The following is a 10,477-nucleotide window of genomic DNA, read 5'->3' as shown; positions in this document are numbered from 1 at the left end:
TTCCAGGCTATCTTCTTAGGTGCACATTTGTTCATGGTTCTTGATATATGGGTCTTAAAACAGCACATAATGTCCCCCCTTGTCTCTTATGACCATTTTTCATATAATCATATGATATTCTATTTTGTCTGTTATTGAAATTGCTATCCCACCTTTCCTTTGGTTTACCTGTATGTGTTTTCCTATTCCTTATTGTCAAATTCTCTTTATCCTTTCATTTCAAAAATGTCTCTGTAGACATTATGTTACTGGATAGAGTGGAAAAGGATGTTAATATCATTTTTTAAAAATGTAATCTGAGAGCCTCTTTTTTACCTTTGATTCTAAAGTCTATACACTTTAGAATTAAAGTGCATACTATGTTTCTCCTCCCAACAAGCTGGCAGGCAGTTGGGGCGATTCAGAATAAGGGAGGACCCAGACATGAGGCCAGTAGTCAGTGTCTGGATGCCAAGCCCTGCAAGGGCTGTGTGGAGAAGACCAAGGTAGGACCTCAGTTTTCAGGGAAATAGAATACTAGACAAGAAAATGATGTAGAGCCAGGAGCCTCTTCTTAAAATAGTGGGTGGAAGTTGGGAGTCTGGTCATGGAGGCATAATCAAGGTTTGCATTATTAAAGCCGGGGTCAAGTCAAATGAAGTAAAGAAGATGAAGGAACATGCTGTTTACAAATACTAAAATATTTATGATTCTGCATGCCTACATCACAGGAACTTCTTTTTTTTTTTAATCAGTTTATTTTGGCTGTGTTGGGTCTTCGTTGCTGTGTGCGGGCTTTATCTAGTTGTGGCGAGGCACAGGCTTCTCATTGCGGTGGCATCTCTTGTTGCAGAGCACGGGCCCTAGGCACACTGGCTTTAGGAGTTGTGGCACGAGGGCTCAGCAGTTGTGGCTCCCAGGGATAGTTGCTTCTCGGCATGTGGGATCTTCCTGGACCAGGAATCAAACCCGTGTCCCCTGCATTGGCAGGCGGACTCCCAACCACTGCACCACCAGGGAAGTCCCCTCATAGGGCCTTCTTTAGCAGGTGTGCTAAATGACTTTTCTTAGCAATGCATTCCAAAACAAACACTTCCTTCTTCCACTGTTTGTGTCTTTTCCATCTTTGTTGTCCTAATGGTTGTAAAGCAGGTAAATCAAATTCCTTTAAAACAATTGAACAAAACATCTTCTTGCAATTATTCTTTTACTGGAAGGTTGAATTTCTTAACCACCTTTCTCCTCCCAGTTCTTGTGCCTACTCCCTGCTATCAAAGCCACTCCTCTCACCTGCAAAAAGAAATTAAGTCATCAGACACCATACATCTAGAATTATTCATCACGGAAAAAGAACTGGAAAGACTGGCAACAGGACAGTCCCAAGGAGTCATCCATTTGACTGATTTATTATTTTTCCTTGGTAGTCACTCAGATGATTCAGTGTCTCAGAAACAGAAAGTTTGGAGTTCTATTGATTCTTGCTTTGGTTCGTTAACTATGGAAAAGTTATCTTGTAGTATTTGGCAAGCGGATACAATCTCTTACATAGAGCATTTTCCAGGTTTTGAAACACTGTCACGTATATTAATGCCATTTAAAGCCTCCCATTGCTCACTGAACTGGAATTTTACAGTCAGGGAAATGGAGGCTGAGAATGGTAGAATGACTTTTTAAAGATTACAGAGAGTCAGTAACCACGCTGGGACTCAAACTCAGGATTTCTGACTCCAAGTTCAGCCCTCTTTTCACTTGTCATTGTTTCCTCCTCTCCTTCAGTGATTTTGTCCTCTGTCCTCCCTCAACCATTGCCGTGGTCCTGCCTTAGACCTTGCCATTACCAGCAATCTACTTACAATATTAGCTTTAAGCATCTCAACTACCACCCACTTTTATTTTTCCAGCTTACTCCCTCTTGACCCTGACCCCAGTATTTCTGTGATCCCACCAGGACCTACAATCCACTAGTCCTGACCCCATGTTCAGACCTTCCAACTTTCCCGGTGCAGATTCTACAACATAAAATTGTCGTTGTTCCCAAACATATACATCTTAAGCTCCCTTGCACCCATCCCTTTCCTCATAAAGCTCCAACCCTGGTAAATCTGATTTGCCACCAATTTTGCAGTATGGCATCTGGCAGCCAAATGTGGCTGAGAAACACACGTGCGCGCGCGCGCGCGCACACGCACACACACCCCACAGTCTCATTATCAGTCTCTGAGGGTTCCCTTCAATAAACATCATCCTTCTTCCCCACCCAGGTTCTCAATGTGTTGAGAAATAATGTAGAGTAAATATTGAGGCCAAAATCAACTTTATGACTGATAGAGACCAGATTAGAGGACAGGCTTTAGGTCTGTTGGTCAAGGGCTTGCTGACGCGAAGTCCCAGGACCCACCCAGCCCAGGAGCAGGAGCAGCAGCACTGCACTAGAGCTCTGCCTTCAGTGACTCCCATAATTCAACCACTGCTCACCCTCTCTATCACTCCCACTTGGGTCCAAGCCGCCGTCGTCCCTGGAATTCAGCAGTAGCCTCCTGACTGGCTCCATACACCTACCCTTGCCCCACTCCTCCTGTCTCCTCGCAGCAGCCAGAGTGAGCCTTTTAAATCAGTGGTTCTTGTGTAGCTAAGGTTGAGAACCACTGCAGTCAGATGTGTCACTCCTCTGATCACCCCCACCCCTACTCCCACCCCATGAGCTCCCATTTCATTCAGCACAGAGGGAAGAGCCCTTTAAAAGGCCTGCAGAGCCACACGGGACCCTCTGTAACTCCCAACCTCACGTCCGGCCACACTGGCCTCCTCGCTGTCCCCTAAACACACTAAGCCAGCTCTTCCTCGGGGCTTTTATGTGCTCTTTCCTCTGTCTAGAAAGCCTTTTCTCCAGCCTTTCCTCACTCCCCCACTTCCTTCAGGTCTCTGTTCAAATATCTCTTTATTAAGAGGTCTTTTCCAAGTGCGCTGTCCAAAGAAGCACACGTGTGTGCAAACACACCCCCCATCCTGCTCCACCTCCATTACACTGCTGACTGTCTTCACTGCAGGGTTGACTGTCATTGACTCTCCCCCCCCAGTAGAACAGAAGCTCCATCAAGGCAGAGATGTTTCCTGGTTTGTTCACAGCTATATTCTCAGCTCCTAGAACAGTGCTGGACACAGAAGGGGAACTTAATAAATAGTTGTAAATGGATGAATGAATGAATGAGCATCTCCTTTGCAAAATGTCAGCTCAACCATGCTGCCTGCTTCTTTATCTATGAGACTCAAGATGCAGGTTATCATTAACCAAGCTATGGCCAACCGAGGACACCAGGTATGACTTTTACCTTCCTAAAGAGAAAAATTAGTGGATAGGAAAACTCTCCTCTCTCTTGCCCTCTTCCCCAGCCCTTCCCGTTCATCTGAAACAAGATGAACTGTAAGCACGGTATGCTGAATGAAGCCTGAGCGTCCCCACTGGCAAGGTGCCCTGCCCAGTTTGGCTTTGATGAGAAGCAAAGTGGCAGGGTATTCGTGGATCAGTGCCATTGAAAGCATATCCTGCAGGAGTCCATCTACATTGGAGGAAGTCGTACAATCCCAGTCCACAGCCTGCAGCAAAATCAACAAAGGAAGAGAGGATGAAGGACAGAGTCCACAATGGATCATCCTGTGCCTGTCATTACCAGAATACTTGGGTCCTGGGTTTGCAAAGGGAGGGAGGAGGAGGAGTAACGGAAAGGAGGAAATGGATTTTTGTTTAATGCATTTATTTTAAAATATATTTTTCATATAAGTAACATACTGGAGAAATTTAGGAAAATCTTATAAGTAAACTGAAACAAATGAAAATTTTTCATAATCCCACTACCCGGGTATAACAACTGCTCAGATTTTTATGAGTTTCTTTATAGTCTTTGTCCTATGAGCTTTTTTTTTCTTTTTCTTTTTCTTTCTTTTTTTTTTTTTTTTTGTTACTCATGTAAACAACATGATGGCCTCCCTCAGCGAAATTTCTGATCATTTCTGTAGGATACTGCTCCAAAGTTTGCACTCAAATGAATGGTCATTTTAAGGCATTTTTGGGATATACTGCCTCATTGCTTTACAGAGAGGTCATACTAATTTACATGCCCTCCAGCACGGCATAAGAATACATACCTCACTTGGTCTCACCTGGTCTCACCTGACCTCACCTCACTTCACCCTACCTTACCTGCCCTCACCGCATCAGTGCTGACCAAAATCACCTTGAAAACATTAGAATCAAAACACTGTGTAAAAAGATGCAGTCAACTGGCATTACCTTCTGACCACCTTAAACTTCCTAGAGAGGCAATGAAAAGGCAAGGGGAGAAGTTTCACAGATCGAGATGCCATTTTAGTCTAAAAAAAAAAGGTGCTTCTCATCACCTGCCTTGTCTTTTATAACCACCATTAACCACGTCCCCACTTCTCTTATCAGATCTGTGACCAATCAAACCCTCGTCCTAAGGGCTTCTCTTCTTCCCTAAAGCCGAATTCAGCCATCTCTGTCTTATTTTGGTAACTTCCCTGCATTAACTCCTTAGGAATCTCCTGAGCTCAGTGCCCACTGCCCTGCCCAGAGCAGCTTTCTCAATAGCTCTTGAATTTGGTCTCTCCCATTCCTGATTTGCTACATTGCTTTCTCTTCCTCTGTCGTTTGGAGATTAGGAGAAAATATGCAGGTATTCCTTCCTTGGGTTTTCCTTCTGCTGGTGTGTGTGTGTGTGTGTGTGTGTGTGTGTGTGTGTGTAAGCACTCAGAATACTTCAGAGTGTGGTGATGATGAAGGTGTGAAGGTGGTGATGTCACTGCTCTCTGCAGTGCTGCCTGGAGTTGACTTAACATTACAGTCGCTGTGCTCAGCAACTGGAAACGTGTCCTTTCAACCCTCACAGCTGCCCTGTGGGCTGGGCACTGTGATAACACCCATTTTATAGATTAAGGAGCTTTAGGGAAGGAGGTTTGATTTGGGTCACTTAACCTGTAAATGGCAGTGCCACACCTAGAGCTCTGTCTGACTCCAAAGATGATGTTCTTAAACCTTCCCCTGGGTTGTCCGCATATCCAGGCCAAACATTCCCAGTGTTTCCATTCCTTTAATAACACTGTCGTCGTCATAATCATCATCCTCATTGTATTTTGAAATCACATCGTATATATTTGCAGAAAATGTATTTTTCTTCCAAAGATTGCTCATGATCTTGGGGAAGGGAGAATGCTATTACCGCTCCCATTGGTCATCTGCTCCAGGCTACTTTACGGATTGTTCCCCGCATCTGGTAACTTCTCTCCAGGCAGCGGTTCATCCCAACCCCCTCAACACTACCTCTGTCCCAGTGTACACACAGCTTCACTCTGCTCCCTCCCTTCATGACACTGATATAACCAGAGTTGGATAGAGATCGCTTTGCTCAAGACTTGGGAGGAAACGGAGGAGATTATTACAGAACAGCAGGGCTTGAAACCAGCAGTCAGATTCCAATGCTTTGAAGTCTGGTGATGAGCCAGTATACTGGAGTGTATTCGAGAGCTGAGGCTCTGGAACCCAGCTCCCCGCCCTACCAAAAAAGAATCTTTTCGTGGAGAGGGGAGGAGGGTTCCTGGTTGTTTACAGTGGCCTCTGTTCTGATTGGTTAGAATTCATGCTCGCATCTGTTCTGATGGGTCAGTTTCTGCTAGTGTCTATTTTGCGTTTGCTATCAGCACCATGCGGGTTATTAAACGTTTTGAATATCGCCTTCTTACTCAGTATGGAAATTGTAGCATCTTACTTACGCATTTTTGTGCCTCCATTTCCTTGTCTTTTTGCCAGAGGCCATGAAGCCCTTTGGAGTTGGAGTAGGGGAGGCTACTCATCGCAGTGATTGGCATCTGAAGGTGGATAGGAGGAAGCTTAGAAAATGAGGCAGCTCTGCACATTCATGCTGAAGTAGACCATGAACCTATCCGGTGAGACTGGACCCTGAATGGCACCATAAAAATAAAAAAAAATCCTAAACTCATATGACCGTTTGCTGATAATTACAATTTCATGAGGGCAAAATCCATTTGTGGTCAATGCTATAAAAACTCCTTACAGTCACTCCTTGCAGGAAAACAGCTTACTGTCACCTGCCCCACACGAGTGAATTTCAGATGACTGAGCACCAGAGGAGTCTCTGGAAATAAGATAGGATTTCCTGGGAAACTGACAGAATTATAAAAAAGCTGCTGCTTTAAGACTAAGCTTGCCTCACAGGAAGAACAATAGATTTAACTATATAAAAATGTAAATTATGTTGTTTAAAAATTATAAAACGGCTAACTACAAATCAAAAATATATGTTACAATACATGGCAGACAGAGAGCTTAATTTCTTTAACATATAATGTACCAGTTAGTTATGTTTGCAGAGAGGCTGTGTAACAATATAGAGAAAACATTGTCTTTGGACCCTATTTTTTTTAAATGGCCAAAGAACACGAGTAAACAAAACAGAGAGAGTAAATGCAAATGACTTAAAAGTCTTTTGAAAAAAATTCTACATCATTCATAACTAAATTTAAATTTTTAAAAAAGATTCTTTGCCTGTCAAATAATTGATTCATATTCATTATATATTTAAAAGTTTCTAAGAAAGTAAACCTTAAAAGTTCTCATCACATGAAAAAAAATTGTTACTGCGTGAGATGATAGATGTTAACTAGGCTTATTGTGGTGATCATTTTGCAATATACACAAATATCAAATCATTACTTTGTACACCTGAAACTAATATAATGTTATATTGCAATTATATCACAATAAAAATTATTTATTCAAAAAGTAAATATTGAGCACATACGACATGCAAGACACTGTTCAGGCCCTGGAGCTTCAGCAGTAAACAAGCTATACACAAATCCCACCCTCTTGGAGATTTCATGCTAATGTGGGAGACAGACAAAAAAAAAGTAAAATGTATGATATGTTAGATGGTAATAAGTGCTAAAGGGAAAAGTAAAGCCAAGGAGGGGAGGGACTTAAAGATGGGGAAGGGCGAGTGCTCCTTTCAACTGGGTGGCCAGGGGTGAGTAAGTAACAAACCCAGATGAAGGAGTGAGGCATGCAGGTATCTGGGGAAAGGGCTTCTCAGTAGAGATGCCAGAAAGTGCAAAGGCCCTGAGGCCAAAATGTGGCTGCTGTGTTCAAGGAACAGCAGAAAGGCTGAGTGGCTAGAATAGAAGGAGCAAGGGAGAGAGTAATAGGAGTAGGTTTAGAGAAAGGGGGTGAGGGCCAGATGATATAGGGCCCTGTAGGTCATTGTAAGAACCTCGGCTTTAACTTGTAATAAGATGGGAAGCCAGGGGAAGGTTTGGGGAAGAGCAGGGGGTAATCTGATGTATCAGTTTGCTACAGCTTCCATAACAAAATACCACAGACTGAGTGGCTTATAGAATAGAAATTTATTTTCTCAAAGTTCTGGAGGCTGGAAGACTAAGATCAAACTGTGGGCAGGCTTGGTTTCTTCTGAGCCCTCTCTCCTTGGCTTGCAGAAGGCTGCCTTCTCTCTGTGTCCTCACATGGTCTTTCCTCTATGTATGTGCAGCCGCTGTGTCTCTGTGTGTCCAGGCTTCCTCTTCTTATAAGGACACCAGTCAAATTGGATTAGGGCCTCCCTGGATTCCTTGTTTTAACTTAATCATTTCTTTTAAGGTTCTATCTCCAAGTATAGTTATATTCCGAGGTACTGGGAGTTAGATCTTCAACATATGAATTTGGGGGGACACAATTCAGCCCCCAACAACTGATTTACATTTTAACAGCACCATTCTCCCTGCTGGGCTAAGAATAGACCCAGGTTCCCAAAGGCAGAAACCAGGAGACCAGTTAGGAGGTTATCAAAACAACCCAGGCAAGAGATAACAGGGGCTGGGACCAGGTAATAGCAATGGAGGCAGTAAAAGGGATTGCATTCTGATCCTTTTGAGGACAGATAGAGCTGACTGGATCCACTGATAAACTGAATCCTGGGTAGGAGTAAAAAGACAGGAGTCAAGGATGACTCCAAGGAGTTTAGCTTGAACAGCTAGGAAAACAGTTCCTAGTTATTGATCAGGGAAGAAGATGTAGGTTTGTAGCAGAGGGGGAGGGGTGATATCAGAATCTCTGTTTGGTATTTGGACATGTTAAATGTGCACCCCCTTATTAGACATCCAAAAGCAGTTGGATCTATGAGTCTGGAGTTCAGGGGAGAGATCAAGATGGACCTAAAAATTTGGGGCCTGGAATTCATTTCAACCTAGCCCAAGACTCTCAGGGCTGGGGAAAGAGCCTTGTTTCAACTCTCCAAGATCCTGAAACAAGGCAATTCACTTTATTTGGGTTTATGTATCAACCCTCTAAACGTGGAACCTGCAAGTGGAGTTATTAGTCTGTAAATGACTAAAGTAATCAGGCTTCAGTGGCACTCTTCAGGCCAGACACAGGACAAAGCAAACTTTTCTTTGCTTTATAGCCAGAAAAGAGACCACAGCCAGAGTTTGTCAAAATGCTGTTCCCCCCCAAACTCTAGGAATCTGACTACTCTAGGTACCTCATATAAGTGGAGTAATATAGCATCTGTTCTTTTTATAAATTACTTCTTAAATTTAAAAAGACCGAACTCATAAGGACCAGTTCAACTTGGCTGAACCCCCATGATTACAGCAAATAACAGTTGAAACATGATTTAGTCTGTTCCCTCAATGACTCAATAGGACAAGAGTTAGCAATTTCTTGGCAAAGACACATTTTTTTTTGTATATTCCTATCATTCCCGAGCTCCCTCAAACCACTGTGGATGGGAGTGGAGCAGAAATTCCAGAATGGGGGAAGGTTTAGGGATGCTAAAATATCATCACAGTGGGTCTGTCACCTCACCCCAAGTGACCCTTGGCCTGCAAATATTTGTTGCAGAATATGAACTATTATAGGACTATTAATAATTAATTTAAACCAGCTGTCATCTATTAAACACTTACCGGGGGCCAGGTCCCATTTAAACACTTCATATGTATTCACTCATTGAATCTTCACAGCAGCTCTATGAGACAGATACTATCCTCATTTTGCAGATGAGGAAACAGAGGCACAGGGAAGTTGAGTAACTTGCTCAAGATCACACAGTAAGAAGTCGAACTGGTTTCAACACGAGCAGTCTGGCTCACTGCCCTTGCCCTTCACCAGTGCTTCTCAAACACGAGTGCACATCGGAATCCCAGGAGGGCCTGTTAAAACAGATTGTTGGGCCCAACTCAGAATTTCTGATTCAGTAGCTCTTAGATGGAACCCCAGAATTTGCATTTCTAGCACATTCCTAAGGATGCTATGTGGCTGGTCTGAAAACCCTGGCTCCTAATAAGGCACTTTAGAGGAACAGCAACCCTGTGAGGGGTTGTTCCCACTTTACAGCTCAGGATTTGAGAGTCAACAAGATTAAAGACCCACTGAAGTTCACAGAGGTGGAAGTGGGCAGCCCGTGTTCAAGACCAGCTTGCTGAACGCCAAAGCCCCCCTTTTGACACCCACGGCCTCACCGACAGAGCCACACGGGGTGCTCTAGACAGGGTAAAAATTGGGTACCTCTTCAAAGCAATGTTTAGTAAATATTTGTCATTTATTTTAGTGGAGGCAGGAGAAATAGATTTTCTATTAATAGAATTATACACATCTGGCACATACACCTTTATGTTCATAAAAAAATTAAACGAATCCCTTGCACTGAATGGCACCTAACATTTTAACCTCTGTGGCAGTGTCTTTCATCCTATATCACTTCTGTCACTCATAACTGGGTAATATGTGGCCATTCATAGTCATTAAGGATGACTTAATTGATGTCGTTTCTAAGTCTTGTTCAACATTTATGTTTGTTTTTTTTTTTCTGATTTTCATGTCAGTATAATATTTCCTTCATTTCTAAAATTATTTTTTCAATTTATCAAGCCAGACAAATTCTGAGAAAAACTAATAAAGGGTTTAAGCTTCAGACCTTCAGCTGGCTCTAGGAACCAACTTAATATTACTCTCGGCTGACTGGTCTCAGAATTGGTGGGGTCTTTACTTGGGCTACTTGCAGCATACAAAAACCTGGATAAGAGTTTTGGTTTCTTATTCAAGGTTGCTGTCTACTTTGGCAAGATAGGGACAAATTTAAACTTGTCCTTATTGCATAAATAATGGTATGTAGTTACCTGGATTAATTGGTGCCCTATTTTCTATTTTTTCCCCAATGTCCACGCAGTTGGCAGCAGAGTCCTGCTGTTGTTTAGTATTGGGAATGCAACAGTGTGGTGAAGGAACGTGCACCCCTCCCCCAGCCACAGGGGAAAAATACGATTGCTCTAAACCCAGTTATGCAAAGGTGTGGTCTCACCTCTGTCAGTGATTGGTCTAGGTGGATACATGTGACCAGGTTCTTTCTGGTCAGCGAGATGTACAAGGAACACTGCTAGGGCTTCTGGGAAAGATTTTGCTCCCTGATAAAAG

At 43.0% G+C, this 10,477-nt stretch overlaps 1 long non-coding RNA gene across 1 annotated transcript; it reads right to left on the bottom strand.

Annotated features, from left to right (window-relative positions):
• Positions 1-747: 747 nt before the first annotated feature.
• Positions 748-9,048, bottom strand: LOC130850159 (uncharacterized). Its single transcript, XR_009052845.1, has 3 exons — positions 8,971-9,048; positions 5,764-5,950; positions 748-1,269 (listed from the first exon to the last, which is right to left on the bottom strand). It is a non-coding gene; the product is annotated as an uncharacterized LOC130850159 (long non-coding RNA).
• Positions 9,049-10,477: the final 1,429 nt, after the last annotated feature.

This window comes from Hippopotamus amphibius, chromosome 3, assembly GCF_030028045.1.
Source record: "Hippopotamus amphibius kiboko isolate mHipAmp2 chromosome 3, mHipAmp2.hap2, whole genome shotgun sequence".
In the NCBI taxonomy this organism is placed as follows: domain Eukaryota; kingdom Metazoa; phylum Chordata; class Mammalia; order Artiodactyla; family Hippopotamidae; genus Hippopotamus; species Hippopotamus amphibius.
The sequence above is the reverse complement of the archived record's forward strand: the minus strand, read 5'-3'. Positions and strand labels throughout refer to the sequence as shown.